The following is a 15,249-nucleotide window of genomic DNA, read 5'->3' as shown; positions in this document are numbered from 1 at the left end:
TATTAAAAACCGGGCAGCTATGCACGCAATGGCCAGCACAAGTATTACCGCCTTCCTACTAGAGGACGTATTCTAATCAGGTTCTAATTACACACTTTTTTTCTAGTGTATTTAAAGGAATACAAATCTTGAAATATTGCAGTTCTCTCACTGGCCACTAGTGAAGTCACAATAGGCTGATATTTCCTGTTCTCTGTGGCTCGCTTGTCAGCTTTGCTGCACCGACTACACCGGACGTACCGGTATGAAGAGCGTCTCCAATATTGCCACAAGGGAGGAATTTACAAATAAAAGGCTACAACACTTAAAAATAAAACACACACACATCATTTATCATCTATAGAGTTGTATTCATTTTTAGTTTCATTAATTTATGACACATTCTCTTTAAACCCCTCAAGATCGCCCCCAGTCACAGATTAAACACGATCATCAGTAACGCAGCAGTGAGAACTGATAACGCGCACACATCAGGGAGCGGATGATTATTTCATTTATTTTCAAACCCCTGGAGTGAAGTTTCTGTCAACACTTTTAGCCCCAAAGGGGGTGCCAGATGACCGCGCTCTGCTATTTCCAGCCAGCGGTCATTGTATTTACTGAAAAGCAAAACATTACTTGCATCACCAATGTGAACATCTAACGGCCCGTTCACATCAGCGTCTGGCTTCCGATCATGGGCTCCTTTCTGTCGGAGGAACCAACTAACGGAAAGCCAAATGGTAACCATGGCTTCTGTTTGAAGTACCATTTATTTCAATGGTAATGCTTCTGTAGCAGTTGGTTTCTGTTTGTTTCCGTTCCGTAAGGTTTCCGTTTTCTTTGCGGAAATAGCACAATGGAACGGAAACCAATAGCAACGGAAGCATTACCATTGAAATCAATAGTAATGGAAACAGAAGCGATGGCTTCCGTTTAGCTTTCCTTCATCGGTTCCTCCGACGGAAGCCCGGCGCGGACGTGAGCCACCCGTACATATCAGTCAGTCATTTTACTATGGCAAACACACTGATCTCAAATGTGTGTGAGAACATAGAGAACTTATAACAAAAAAAATAAATAAACCTGATGAGACTTTGCCCCCCTCCCCACAAAAATTGGTACCAGGAGAATGGCAACGATGTAACAAAAATATATACATGTATACTTATTTGAGCTATAACATATAAGACATTGTAAGGCTGTGTTCAGATCTTGTTGCCTCCTGTTGGGGGTATATAGGTTTTTCCCAGGGTACACCTCTGTATAGGCATAGTGGCATACGTCGCTCATAGGCTCACATGGTAAGAGGTCTAGAGCGATATACATTTTCCTGCCCGTGTATAGGAAAGTGTAACAGACTACGCTTTCCTGTAGGGAATAAAAAGTTAAAGGAATAAGGAAAGTAACGGGCAGTATGGGTAATTTTGGCGCACACGCCAACGTAATGTAAAAACACTAAGAACAGAGCCTTACGCTGCGTTAAACACTAGGCGAATATCAATAACGGTTTTGCCGTTTACACACATCAGTATTTTTGCATTTTTAAAAAGTAAATTTTAGGCTCCATCTACATCACATATTTGCTATACGTTCAGCGTATGCGCCGGTAAAATCTCTCGATGTACTAACCATTAACAGTGACATCTGTCACCCAAAAAACAGAACGGGATGCGTTTAACTCACACAGCGGCGTCCGTCACCCATGTTAGAAAAAACATTTGCCATATTGTATACATATTCCGTTGTATGGAATTTTATCGGCCCGGAGGCTTAAAGGACACTTTTAGCCTCCATCGGGCTAATAAAACTTTGTGGTTTTGGCGTGTACTTCAGGAGCTTTCCTGGCGTACACGCTAAAAGTAAAAATCACAAGCATTATGTGAACCAGATCCTTAATAGCACATTCTGTGCCGACAGTTTTTCATGTTCTAGAAATACAAGCGGTACCGGAGACGGTCGAGGCGATCGTAAGGCTACTGAACCGTCTACACCAATTTGGTGGCAGCTGCAAACGTCTGGGCGAATTGGTTACATGATGGGGACGTCACATTATGGGGAATCGCAACACCTTCTAATACTAGATTTTCTTGTCGCTGGATTTCTCTCACGGGATCAGATACGATGTTGAATAAAGCCTAGGAGAACCTTGCTATCAAATACAAGCGAGCAGCTGAATCAACGACTCTCGCAGGCTTGGGAAATGAATGGATTCCATGTAAAACGACATTTCCAGCATCACGACACAGGGGACGGCTACGATCATGTTGTATACGTCACGTTTTTTCCACTAGACTTAGATGCAAGAACGGAGGTTTTTAACCAAACTCGTAGCGATTGACGGCAAAACGCATTTCTAGTTTGATTCTTGATCCTCTTCACCTCTGAAACACGGTTTTCTTGGCACAACTACATTTCCCTCATAATCCCGCTGCGGACGCCAGACATCCGGGTAAGAGGTTAATAATCTTACACAGAACGTGTGTTTTCACCTTATTGATTTGTTCTGCGACGTGTCTTAGGGATCAGCCTCCTCTGGATTAACCCTTCCAGTCTTCGCGTCTCCGAACATTTCAATGCCTCAGCTTTCAGAGACTATTCCAAGTCCCTAAAGAGTTTGCGGACATATTTACACGGCCGTCCTTATCCCCATAAGATTCAAAGTCCGAGGTGGCAATAACGCCTGGACAGGGAATGTCAGACTTTACAATATCGATGTCACTGCACACAAAGCTGCAAATAACAGTTTATTGACCAGCAGCAGCCTCTTTGGTAAATTGGGAGTTTTTTACTTTGACTGCGATCTCTCTTTTTTTTTTTTAAGGTCGCCATCACTGTTTGTCTGCCATTTTGAACTGCATGAAAAAAAATGCTGTATTTTTCTTTAAATGTGACATGCGTTCTGGTGGCAATTTTGGTTTTGCAACATTTTAAGTCCTATAGAAAATATGGGAACAACAAAAACACCATAACCAGAGCATGCGGTTTCGAAAAAAAAAACAAAAAAAAAAACCACACACCGACGCATGAAGTGAGACCGAAATGCCACAAGCAAATATTCAATATTTCACTAAATCCGACTGCAGCATTACTTTACAAAAAAAAGGTTACAAATTTGCAATGAAAACCATTGCCCGTGAATCCAGCCTAAACATTGTGGTGGTAAAAATCCTTCCAGTTCAGCGATCGTAGTGGCCTAAATAGTAGCAGGTCATACATTTTTATTGAAGTGCACGGTTGGTCATTATTTGCGCCCCCTCCCTCCGCCCTAGGCATCCGCTTCACTTTGATCGCTCGAATATGTGGTTTAGCAAGATGCTGTACAGTACTAAATCAGAGTTTCGGGGGGGGGGGGGGGGGGGGGCGGTTTGTACAGTATTTAAAGAGAACCTGTCAGCAGTTTTGAGGTCTCAAAGCTGCTGATCGGGTGACATAGGGGAGGGGAAGGGCGTTTTAAACTTTCCTTCTCTACTCTTGATGTTTAATTCCTCCAGTGCGCTGATCGAGTCCTGCTTCCGTGGCAATTGCGATGTGCAAAGTGCTCCTGCACTGCACGCTGCAAGACCCATCCCCTGCATTGACGGCGCCGGTGGTCTCCTGATTGACTGTTCTAGTGAACAATCACAGCAGAGTGGTACTCGCGACCGCCGTGCCATCGGCATTAAAAGTCTGTTTTTCGTCATGCAAATTACATGACCGAGGGGAAAAAAAACAATTTGCTCCTCCTCCTCCCCAATATCACCCTGTCAGCAGTTTTAAGGTATCAAAACTGTCGACAGGTTCCCTTCAAAGGGAACCTGTCACCAGCATTTCACCTATTAACCCAGCAATACCTGGTGGTAATGGGTGAAAAGAGCTTTAGTATCCAGTTTTTTAGTGTTCCCACACCGTAGGCTAATGAGCACAAGAGAGTCAAATCTTCATTCAAGTCTTTGAGTTGACCCCGCCTCCTTACATTTGATTGACAGCTCCTCGCCTTCCCCAGCACACAAAATCCCGCGCTTGTGAACTGATGTCCTATTCTGGTGTGCGCTCAAAAGGGACACCGGATTATTATGATAAAAACTGCAAAATGTTTGTCGGAGGAGTTTAGGAGAGGAGATAACGGCAATGAACTTTTGATAGCATTGGCCAGCGAGGGGTAAGTAACGTTCAATATGTGAAATGCTGGTGACAGGTTCCCTTTAAAGGGAATGTGTCGCTAGAAATATTTTTTTTTTTTTAGTTAAACAATTAGTATTTGAGTGATTACACATTATGTTTTAATTTTTTCACAAGTCAGGAAATATTATAAATTAGATTCTAATTTATAACATTTCCATGTGCTGGCCACTAGAGGGAGCAGTTCCCAAAATTGCAGCATGGTCAATGGTCAATGTGGTAAAGCAACCTCATTGCTTTATACTGCAAATTTGGGGTAGACACACTCTCTCTAGTGTCCTCACACAATCCCCCCTCCCTTATTCTGGTTAGTGGCAGGAGGAGGGGGTTGAATTTTCAAACCTCCTACACCGTGTGCCGCCATTTTCTGAGCGACTGCACAGTGTAGGAGGATTAGATACAGTGGTAATCAGACAGTATTACACATCACATACATAACTTACCTGCTCCTGCCGCCGATGCAGACTCCGCTCCTATTCCTTGAACATATGGCCGGAAGTAGTCATCTGACTGTACGGCAGCAGCTTCTGGTCCACATGAAAATGGCGCCGGATTTCGCTCTGCTAACGAGCTTCGTTTGAGTCTGTGTGGGAGCGGCGCATGCGCCGTTCCCACACAGGCGGCGTACGCTGCAAAGAATGGAACGCTCCCGTTCGCATTCTCTATGGGGCTGTATGTGCCGTATTCCATCTCTGTATGTGTCGTTAATCGACACAGAGATGAAAAAAAAAAATGGCAGCCCCCATAGGGAAGTAAAAGTAAGAAAGAAAAAAAAAAGTAGAACACAAATAAATACAATTTATTTTAATATCATACTAAAAGCAATATGATAAAAAAAATAATACATTTCATGACACCTTCCCTTTAAGTAGTAATATACAGCGTCCACCAGTTGTGTGCAGTCGAAATAGTCGATGTCAGGCAGGAGGAGGCACATTTGAAAAACACAAATAATGACCCTGAATCCCAATAAAAAAATATATGATCTTTTCCTATTTTAGATAATGACCCTGTGATCCAGTTTTAGGCCCCACGCACACGACCGTGCTCGTAATTACGAGCATGGCCGGCCACGGGCAGCCAGCCGTTATTCCGAGCCGTGCTCCCATTATAAAGTATAGTAGCACGGCCCGTAAAAGAAAAAAATAGAACATGTTCTATCTTTTTCAACGGCACGGGCACCTTCCCGTGAGAAAACGGGAAGGTACCCGTGGCCAACAGGAGTCTATGGGCCCGTTATTTCGCGTCGTAATTACGACCCGTAATAACGGGTGTTTTTACGGTCGTGTGCATGAGGCCTTAAAGAGGCTCTGTCACCAGATTTTGCAGCCCCTATCTGCTATTGCAGCAGATAGGCGCTGCAATGTAGATTACAGTAACGTTTTTATTTTTAAAAAACGAGCATTTTTGGCCAAGTTATGACCATTTTTGTATTTATGCAAATGAGGCTTGCAAAAGTCCAAGTGTGCGTGTTTAAAAGTAAAAGTACAACTGGGCGTGTATTATGTGCGTACATCGGGGCGTTTTTACTACTTTTACTAGCTGGGCGTTCTGATGAGAAGTATCATCCACTTCTCTTCACAACGCCCAGCTTCTGGCAGTGCAGACACAGCCGTGTTCTCGAGAGATCACGCTGTGACGTCACTCACAGGTCCTGCATCGTGTCAGACGAGCGGGGACACATCGGCACCAGAGGCTGCAGTTGATTCTGCAGCAGCATTGGCGTTAGCAGGTAAGTCGATGTAGCTACTTACCTGCAAACGTCGATGCTGCTGCAGAATCAACTGTAGCCTCTGGTGCCGATGTGTCCTCGCTCGTCTGACACGATGCAGGACCTGTGAGTGACGACACAGCGTGATCTCTCGAGAACACGGCTGTGTCTGCACTGCCAGAAGCTGGGCGTTCTAAAGAGAAGTGGATGATACTTCTCATCAGAACGCCCAGCTAGTAAAAGTAGTAAAAACGCCCCGATGTACGCACATAATACACGCCCAGTTGTACTTTTACTTTTAAACACGCCCACTTGGACTTTTGCAAGCCTCATTTGCATAACTACAAAAATGGTCATAACTTGGCCAAAAATGCTCGTTTTTTTAAAATAAAAACGTTACTGTAATCTACATTGCAGCGCCGATCTGCTGCAATAGCAGATAGGGGCTGCAAAATCTGGTGACAGAGCCTCTTTAATAACAAAAACGGCTTTATAAACAGGATTGTGGGGGTAAAAATCACCCCAATTTGACAGTTAGGGTACGTGCACACAAAATCGGGTGAAAATACAGAGGCGATTTCAAGGGAAAACAGCTCCTGATTTTCAGACGTTTTTTTAAGCCACTCGCGTTTTTCGCTGCCTTTCTATAGAGTCAATGAAAAATGGCTCCAAAAACGGACCAAGAAGTGACATGCACTTTTTCGCGGTTGTCTTTTTACGTGCCGTTTTTTGAAAACGAGGCGAAAAAAGCTGCCCCGTCGGAACAGCACGCCATATTTCCCATGGAAATCAATGGGCAGACGTTTGGAGGCGTTCTGCTTCAGATTTTTCAGGACATTTACAGCCCGAAAACCGGCTGAACACACTACATGTGCACATACCCATACACTTAGCTTTAGGGCTTATTCAGATGAAGGTATAATGTAGTCTGTGGGACGGACGTTTTTTTAGCAGACGCAAGTATTTCTATGGGGCTGTTCACACGGCCGTTGTTTTAATAGTCCGTGTGAGGGGCCCGTGAAAAAATAAATAAATCGGACATGTCTTATTTGTCCGTTTTCACAGTGCGCTTAATAGAATCTAGTCTATTGAGGGATCCGTAAAAACAGATCCTGCACAAGTGCGACTCGGACAAGAAAAACGGCAGAGTTTACGCTCGTTCGTGTAAATAAGCCCTTAGTGTACGATCTATATAATATACTTATAGTAATTCTCAGCATAAATAGGGAGCTTTTAACATCACATACGCAAATTACATACCATTCAGCCATTACACTAAAACCAGTGACCGGCAGAGAGAACAACAATTACCTTGTTATAATGGCGCCTGACAAGCGGTGGGACTTGTTAGGCGGCCCATGGACACCCGAGGCTCATTGATGTGCTTGAGGATTATAGGTTAGCCCGTCTGGACCGATCCCACAGAAGAGCTACAGTACCACAAATAGCTGATAAAGTTGCTGCTGGCTCTGATAGAAAGGGGTCAGAACACGCAGCTCTCTGTATATGGGACCGCGTAGTCGCAGACCGGTCAGAGGGCACATGCTGACCCCTGTCCTCCGCAGAAAACGCCTATAATGGGCACGTGATCACCAGAGCTGGAGCAATGGAGGGCGCCGGCCTGGTCGGATGAATCTGGTTTTCTTTTACAATGTATGACCGGCCGGGTTCGTGTGTCACTTACCTAGGGAAGAGATGCTACCAGGATGCATTATGGGAAGACGACAAGCCGGCGGAGGCAGTGTCATGCTCTGGGCAATGTTCTGCTGGGAAACCTTGGGATTCATGTGGATGTGACACGGCACCTACCTAAACTCTGCCCCCTTCATGGCACGGCTATTCATTAATGGCAGTGCCCTCTTTCAGAAGGATAACACCCCTGCCACACTGCAAGCATTGCTCAGGAATGGTTTGAGGAACATCAAGGAGTTCAAGGTGGTGACTTGGCCTCCAAATTCCCCAGATCTCAATCCATCCGATCATCTGTGGTAAATGCCGGAATACAAATATTCCAATCCACGGAGGCCGCACCTCACAATTTACAGGACTTAAAGGGGTTGTCCAGAATGGAGACTCTTTTTTTTATACTGATGACCTATCCACAGGACAGGTCATCAGTATATTATCGTGGGCGTCCAACACCCGGACCCCACACCAATCAGATGTTCCGCCTGCCTCCGAAAGCTATTCAGTGGCCAATGCCGGAAGCAGAAGGCTCCAACAACTATATAGCGTCCGTGACGGGTTACTGCAGCTCTGCTCCTATTCTCATTGTATACTGATTGGCAGCGATGAACTCCTCACGTGTAGGATCTCCCACCGATCATATACTGATGACCTATACTGTGCTCATCAGTATAAAAAAAACAAAAAATAAACAGCCCCAAACCTGGACAACCCCTTTAACCCCTTCAGATTTTCATTTTTTCCTCCCCACCTTCCAAAAGCTATAAGGTCTTTATTTTTCCGTCGATGGGCTTGATTTTTGCGGGACGAGTTGTAGTTTTTCGTAGCACCATTTATTTTGCCATATAATGTACTAGGAAACGGGGAAAAAATTATTTGTGGGATAGAAAATGAAAAACACAGCGATTCCTTCATGGTTTTTTGCTCGCAGTTTTTACGGAATTCACTGTGCAATTAAAACAATACGTTAACTTTATTCTGCGGGTCAATACGATTACGGCGATACCAAATATATATTGTTTTTTCTGTATTTTACAAGTAAAAACCCAAGTGTAAAAAAGAAAATTTATTTTGCGTCGCCAAATTCCGAGAGCCATAAGTTTTATATTTTTCCGTCGATTAAGCGGTACGAGGGCTTATTTTTTGCGGGATAAGCTGTAGTTTTTAATAATACCATTTTGGGGTAACATGCGACGGTTCAATCACTTTTTATTTCATTTTTTGTGGGAGATGAGGTGACCAAAAAAAAGACATTCTGGCGTTTATAATTAATTTTTTTACAGCGTTCACCGTGCGGGTTAAATAATGACATATTGTAATAGTTCAGACTTTTACGGACGCGGCAAAACAAATTATGTTTATTTATTTACAATGCTCTAGGGAGAAAATGGGAGTTTTTTGTTTTTTTAACTTAATATTTTATTTTTACACAAAAAAAACTCATCTTTACTTTTTTTTTTTTATTAGTCCCCCTAGGGGACTTCAACCAGCGATCGCTCAATTACTTGCATGAGGTCAACCTACACTATATTAGGCCGGTGGTGGTTTGACGTTATGGCTGATCGGTTTAGACTTCTCATTGGCTGAAAATAGTCATTCAAAACGTTGAGGCGTATTCTTGTTCTGCTGGAAAATACTTTGTACGACCTCCAATCACAGTATAACAAACGTGTACATATTTAGCCACCAGTTTGCACGATGTTGGGAAGCCTGGTACTCTATTAATGCCGTATTTTCTTGTCACCTTTTACAAAACATTGCAGCAAATACGCGTTACAGCCTAAGAGTTGAGGCCTTGCGCACACAACAATGAAGTGGGCATGGACCAGCATGGCAGCTGCCGGAGTGCCAACGAGCCTGAATTAAATAGAGAATTGTTGGCATGGCCTCTAGAGTAACATGGTATGTGATGGAGCAGGCCACTTATTTTCTGATGGACAATGAAAGGTACACAGAGGTTACAGTAGGGGTTTGTGGATCGGTGCTGTATTCAGTGTCAGCGTGCCACAGAGCGCATGAGCCCTTGAATTCAGAGACAGTTTATGCGCCAATTAGACCAATCTAGGTACCTATGAGGGACTTGTCCAGCCCTGACGTATATTATGTCTTTATGGATATTTAATGAAATATATATTTTTTCAAAACGGCCACAAAAAAGAGGTGCAGGACACTTCTTGGGACGTTTTTGGAGCGGTTTTTCATGGACTATAGAAAACAGCTCCAAAAACGGCTGTAAAAAAAAAACGCAGCGAAAATCGCAAGCGGCTTAAAATAAACGTCTGAAAACCAGGAGCGGTTTTCCCTTGAACAGCTCCGTATTTTCAGACGTTTTTGAGTGTGTGTGTGAACATAGTCTTAATGTGCAGTAGTTTGTTATCTTTGCGGCACGCGCAGCAGGCCGCCCTCCAGCCGATGATAGACATCTCTCCCTATTCCTGTGCATATCGGAGGCTGGAGGGCGCGGGGAGGGTGGATATCATTGGACGCCAGGCCCACAGCGTGCGCTGCAGAGATAACACGTACGTTCTCACAAACTACAACACATGACCAAATAAGTGTCACTCTGCTGAAATCTGTGCTTGTTACTACTTTATTCTGCCCTCAAGACAGGGCCGAGACAAGTGTCTGACAGATCCGCAAAAAATTAATTTGACTATAATCAAGAACGAGCTACAGATCCCCCTGAAGGTGTATTATTTGGCTCGCGGTAGAAGGTGATTTTCTTGGCATTCTCCTCTGGTTTGGTGGATTTGCTCACTTTGCACTCTGTTTTTCTTCCTCCTTTATATCTGCCGGGCACTAGACAACACTTCCGCTGGAACTCACTCACCCCAAGCCGCATATAGACGTAGGAAGGCCCGTGATACCGGGTGGAAATACTACAATCCGTCCAGCTTTAGTGTCCCGCGACCGCAGATGGAATTTCTCTAGGGGGAGGGAAGCTGCAGGGCACGCTCCCCCAAATGGATGCCGGCCGGCAGGAAAACCCCCGATCCCGACCACCATTGTTAAAGCCTGTATAAAAAGGGTTTTTTCTTCAAACCTCCCCCCCCTTCCAGGTAAAGAGGATCCTCTCCATCCTGACCCCGTAGGGAGGTGGAGGCGTTTTTACCTGTCCCTACAGAGGTCTAGCGATCATCCCCCTAGTGTACCATCATGGTGGACGAAGTGGAAAGGTCGATTCCAACACATTGGGTGGGAGGTTATCTGACTGACGGGACCCACAACAGGAACACTGGAAATCTTTACATGAGCGACTAATCGCCTTCTTTATAGAACGCCAACACACTGTGGCGGAGCTTCACAATCACATTATCGAAAAGTGAAACTTTGCCAAAAATACTTTGACCTGGTCACAGAACAAACAAATTTCCACGTATGAACTCCAACATGATAAGCGGTGTTCACGTCAACCCTTCCCTAGTCTGGAAATACACAGCCTCTGTGCCGCCATACGGGATGCATTATATGGAAACAATCTTCCTTAGGCGATGTTCACACATTGAGGATTCTGCAGAGATTAAGGTGCAAACTCCACGTCTAAATCCTGACAATATCTGCAGTGAATGTGAATTTATGCCCCATGAAAAGGTTTATTATTGTCGCGGATTCCTTTCAGAAAAGTCACATATTAACTTCATCGAATACCGGAGCGGATCCACGTGCATATCTGCATGCCAATTGCGACATCAGTTTCAGCTGCGGATTGTCTTGGAAGTCCAGAGCAGATTTTCCTAGGGCAAACCCGTAGCGTGTGGACATACCCGTCTACCTCCGTACACACAGAATCCAACAGAAAAAAACTCCGGATGCATTTGGAGGTGCCGTGAGGGCCCACACTGAGTTTTACAGACTCGTGACACAGCCGTGTGAAGAGCCCTTGTACTACTGGTCATAAACATAGATCGCCGCGAAACCGCATGGAGAAATGGCCGCCTGACACCTAGAACATCACTCACTTCCAAAGCATCAGACAGGCTAAAATTCAACTTGTCCAATTATTAACTAATGGACCAGCCGCTGGCCTCACATTTTCTGAGTATTCCCATGGAAATCAGAAAAAAAATAAAAAAAATATATATTACATGAAGATTTTGCTGCGGATCGGACCCCTTTGGATTGCAAAACTAACAGAATAGGAACGCTGCGGATATGAAACAAAACAAGGGGAAAAAACTGCCAGCATGCCCTTAAGGCCTCGTTCACACAGAGTTTTTTGCAGGAGGAAAATTCTGCCTCAAAATTCCGTTTGGGATTTTGAGGCAGATTTTGTCCTTCCTGCACGTCGTTTGCCGCGATTTTCACCCGCAGCCATTGAGTGCTATGGCCAAAAAACTCAGCGAAATACGCTCTCTCTGCCTCCCATTGATGTCAATGGGAGGTTAGAGGCGTAAATGCGCGAAGATAGGGCATGTCCCTTCTTGCGCCGGCGAGCGGTTTTACCGCTCGTGGGAGAAAACCGCCCCCGCCTCCCATTGAAATCAATGGGAGGCATTTTCGGCCGGTTTTTGACGAGTTTTTCGGAGAGGTTTCCGCTCCAAAAAGCTCTTCAAAATACTCCGTGTGAACATACCCTAAATGAGTATCAGAACCCCCCACATAAATACGGTTTTGAAGATTACAATCATGTATTGTAGTTTGTCGCAGATTTCTGCCTCCTCGGATCTGTCCAGCGCGGGCGGCATCACCAGACAAACCTCTTATATTAGGACGTGTGACCGTCTCCACCACTACTATGGACCTAGTCGGAGGAGTCGGATATTGAAGACGATGCAATGCATGTTCCCGTACAGCTCCTGCTCACGATCATTTTGGAGCTGTTCACACAGTTTGCTTTTTTTTGCAGGCGGAAAAAAATCTGCCTCAGAATTTCTTCATGGAAAAAACAAAAACATCTACCTCCCATTTAAAATCAATGGGGGGGGTGGCATGATTGCGGCCTTTTTTTGGCGCCGATTCAGACTTGGTTTCTGCTTCTAAATCGGAGCCAAAAAACTGCGCGGACTGACGCTTAGTGTGCGGTTACACGTGCAGGTCTCGATCACCGTTTATTGGAGGAGAAAGTATAAAGTACAGATTATACTTCTCTTTTTTTAATCCACTTCTGGTTTTGACTTAAAAAAAAATTGCACAACAAGAAAAAAAAAACGATCAAACCTGCGAGTAGCGGCAGCCGGACACCCAGCAAGTTACCGCTGACAGGGACCTAAGGGATGTCCTCATCTAAAGGGGTTATGCTCTTGTATCGCTGGTTCCACCAATGAGGAGATGACCACGAGTCTTATTAATGGGCTTCTCCCAGACTTATATGGAAGGCCGAGCCTTAGAATAGGTCATCGGCATGTGATGGGGGGGGGGCTCCCGGCCCCCTCACTGATCAGCCAGCGGATGTCGCAGCGGGATCCTCAGGACCGGCACCGTACGCCGTGTCTGTGATTGCAGATCCGGTCCCAGTCAAGTGCAACCCCAGGAACAGCCGCTACGAATGTGTAAGGTCCTCTCGCCTGGAAACCACTGAAGAGGCCGCGGCGTTACTCAATGTGGCCCCTCCAGTCGGCTGATCGACCGGAACTAAATGTAAAATGTATGATCCAGCATAAAGATATACCAAAAAATATCCCGTTTCCGCATCAAACGCAACCTAAGGCCTCATGCACACGAGCGTGCTTTTGCGGCCACAATTCCCCCAAAAATCCACTGGAGAATTGCGGCCCCATTCATTCCTATGTGGCCATGCACACGATCGTGGTTTCCATGGCCCAGGAGCCCGGACCGCAGAAAGAACGGACATGTCTTATTACGGCCGCGTTCTGCGGTCCGAGCTCATAGAAAATACTGGTCGCGGAAAGACACTCCGCCGCCAACCGACCCGAAAATCCCGGCCGTGCACATGGTTACAGTCGTGTGCATGAGGCCTAAGAGCGGCCGGTCAATACATTACACGGCCGGCTATTCTCCTGAATACTTCCTATGCTATGGTCCTCAGTACGTGTGACAAACGGATTAGATTGTAAGCTCCTGGGCCAGGGACTAATGTTCACAGCTCTGCGCCATATAAATAACGGGAATGAATACAAGACGCGGTTACGGACACAATTATTCGGACACATCTTATATGAATATAACATCACTAATCAGGTTACTGAGAAGAATATTGAACCCCGGATTCACAATATCGGGGGTGGTGGGGGGGGTCACATGATGATACTGAGCCGAGTAACGAAGCGTTAACCCTCAATCACGGCGGTTACTGGAAAGGCGCAACTGGCACAATAAGAGTTAATTCTGCAGCCATTAACCTTTAAATGACTGAGGGATCGCAGCCCAATAACGAGAACAGTAAATCGCACGACTTCCACGGTAAAAATTATCCACCGAAAAATCGTGCACAGCGAAAGTGAACCATGAACAGGTCCGGCAGACAAGGGACCGCTCGTCTCCGCTCACACAATTATTCGGCAGAAACCGCATCGGAATCAGCGCCAAAAAAAAAAAAAGCCGAAGCCGCCCTCTATTGATTTCAACGAGAGGCGGGTGGTTTTTGGTTTTTTTTCCCCCACGCAGCTCTTTTCAGAACATTTTTTTGCTGCATTTTTAGTCCACGGCCGCAGGTGAAAAAAACACCACAAAAAAGCATTCGGTCCTGTTCACACAGAGTTAATTGTGAGGCAGATTTTGACCTGTTTCAGCAACAAAATCAGCGTAAAAAAAAAACTTGGTGTGAACTGGGCCTTAAAACAAAGCTGGCAGTTCAAAATACGCATCAACGTCCGGCAGGTATTTTGAGGAAGATTTCTTCTGCCTACAAAGAACTCCGTGTGAACTGCGCCTTACAGCCGAAAAGTGTCTCCGTGCACGATGGGAAATATTAACCCTTCCTCTGCCCTGTGTGGTCAAAACCACGAGCGGGAGACAAGTAGTTAATAACCGTGGAGTCATGATCCCCCTCAGCCGCAATTTAACCCTCGCCGCCCCATTAGAGAAATTAACTTTGAGAGTCACGAGTGATATAGCGGACACGCTGCGGTTGACGTCCCCGCACAGAGACGGCCGCCGCCATCTTCCCTCCTCCTCACACGCAGTCTGGTGGTTTCCGGCCGCGTCTGTGTCTCCGCTTACCTGCGTCTCCTGGATTGTCCTCTACGTCCTCCTCGTCACCCTGTCTCACGATAACTTCCCGGGATTAGCCGCTCCGGTAAGTGACACTGGGCCGATCCCACCGAGTACTGACGGAGATCTTCTCACCGCTCCACCGTCGACCCTCCGACGTGCTCGCCGCCGCCTCTCAACGCCCTGACGTCATTGTGCTCCCTCGGCCACGCGCGCCGCCTCGCGCCTTGATCGCGCCTCCCTGTGTGGCGCCAATTTTTACCTCAGACCGACTGGCTGTGGCGTTGTGTGTGTGTGTGAGGAGAATAGTGTCTGATAAGTTATATATTGTGTGATGTAGTATTATAATATTATCATCATCACCATTAACCACATTTTTGTACCTTTTGTATGTTTTTTTCCCCCACCTTTATTAGGGGTGAACTAATTGGCGCGGCCTGGAGCATCGATCGGGAGACCATTTTGTCTGGTTTGCGATAACCATTTAAATGGTGGTTGTTGGAAGCGGAGTTCTTTCTTGTCTCCCAATATATTCCGTGAGAGAAAAGGAAGACGAGAGCCTCTTGTCTGTGCCCCCCACCAAGGTTCCCGATCAACATCGT

General features: G+C 45.6%; 1 protein-coding gene across 2 annotated transcripts in view; it reads right to left on the bottom strand.

The window, feature by feature from the left end:
* Positions 1–14,843, bottom strand: part of ZNF638 (zinc finger protein 638) — a 52,653-nt gene extending 37,810 nt beyond the window's left edge. For both annotated transcript variants that reach the window (XM_075855584.1, XM_075855590.1), the window contains exon 1: positions 14,657–14,843. The gene's annotated coding sequence lies outside the window, so the exon portion shown is untranslated. The remainder of the gene's footprint in view (positions 1–14,656) is intronic.
* Between the last annotated feature and the right edge of the window lie 406 nt (positions 14,844–15,249).

This window comes from Rhinoderma darwinii, chromosome 1, assembly GCF_050947455.1.
Source record: "Rhinoderma darwinii isolate aRhiDar2 chromosome 1, aRhiDar2.hap1, whole genome shotgun sequence".
In the NCBI taxonomy this organism is placed as follows: Eukaryota; Metazoa; Chordata; class Amphibia; order Anura; family Rhinodermatidae; genus Rhinoderma; species Rhinoderma darwinii.
This window is presented reverse-complemented; position numbering and strand designations above follow the sequence as displayed.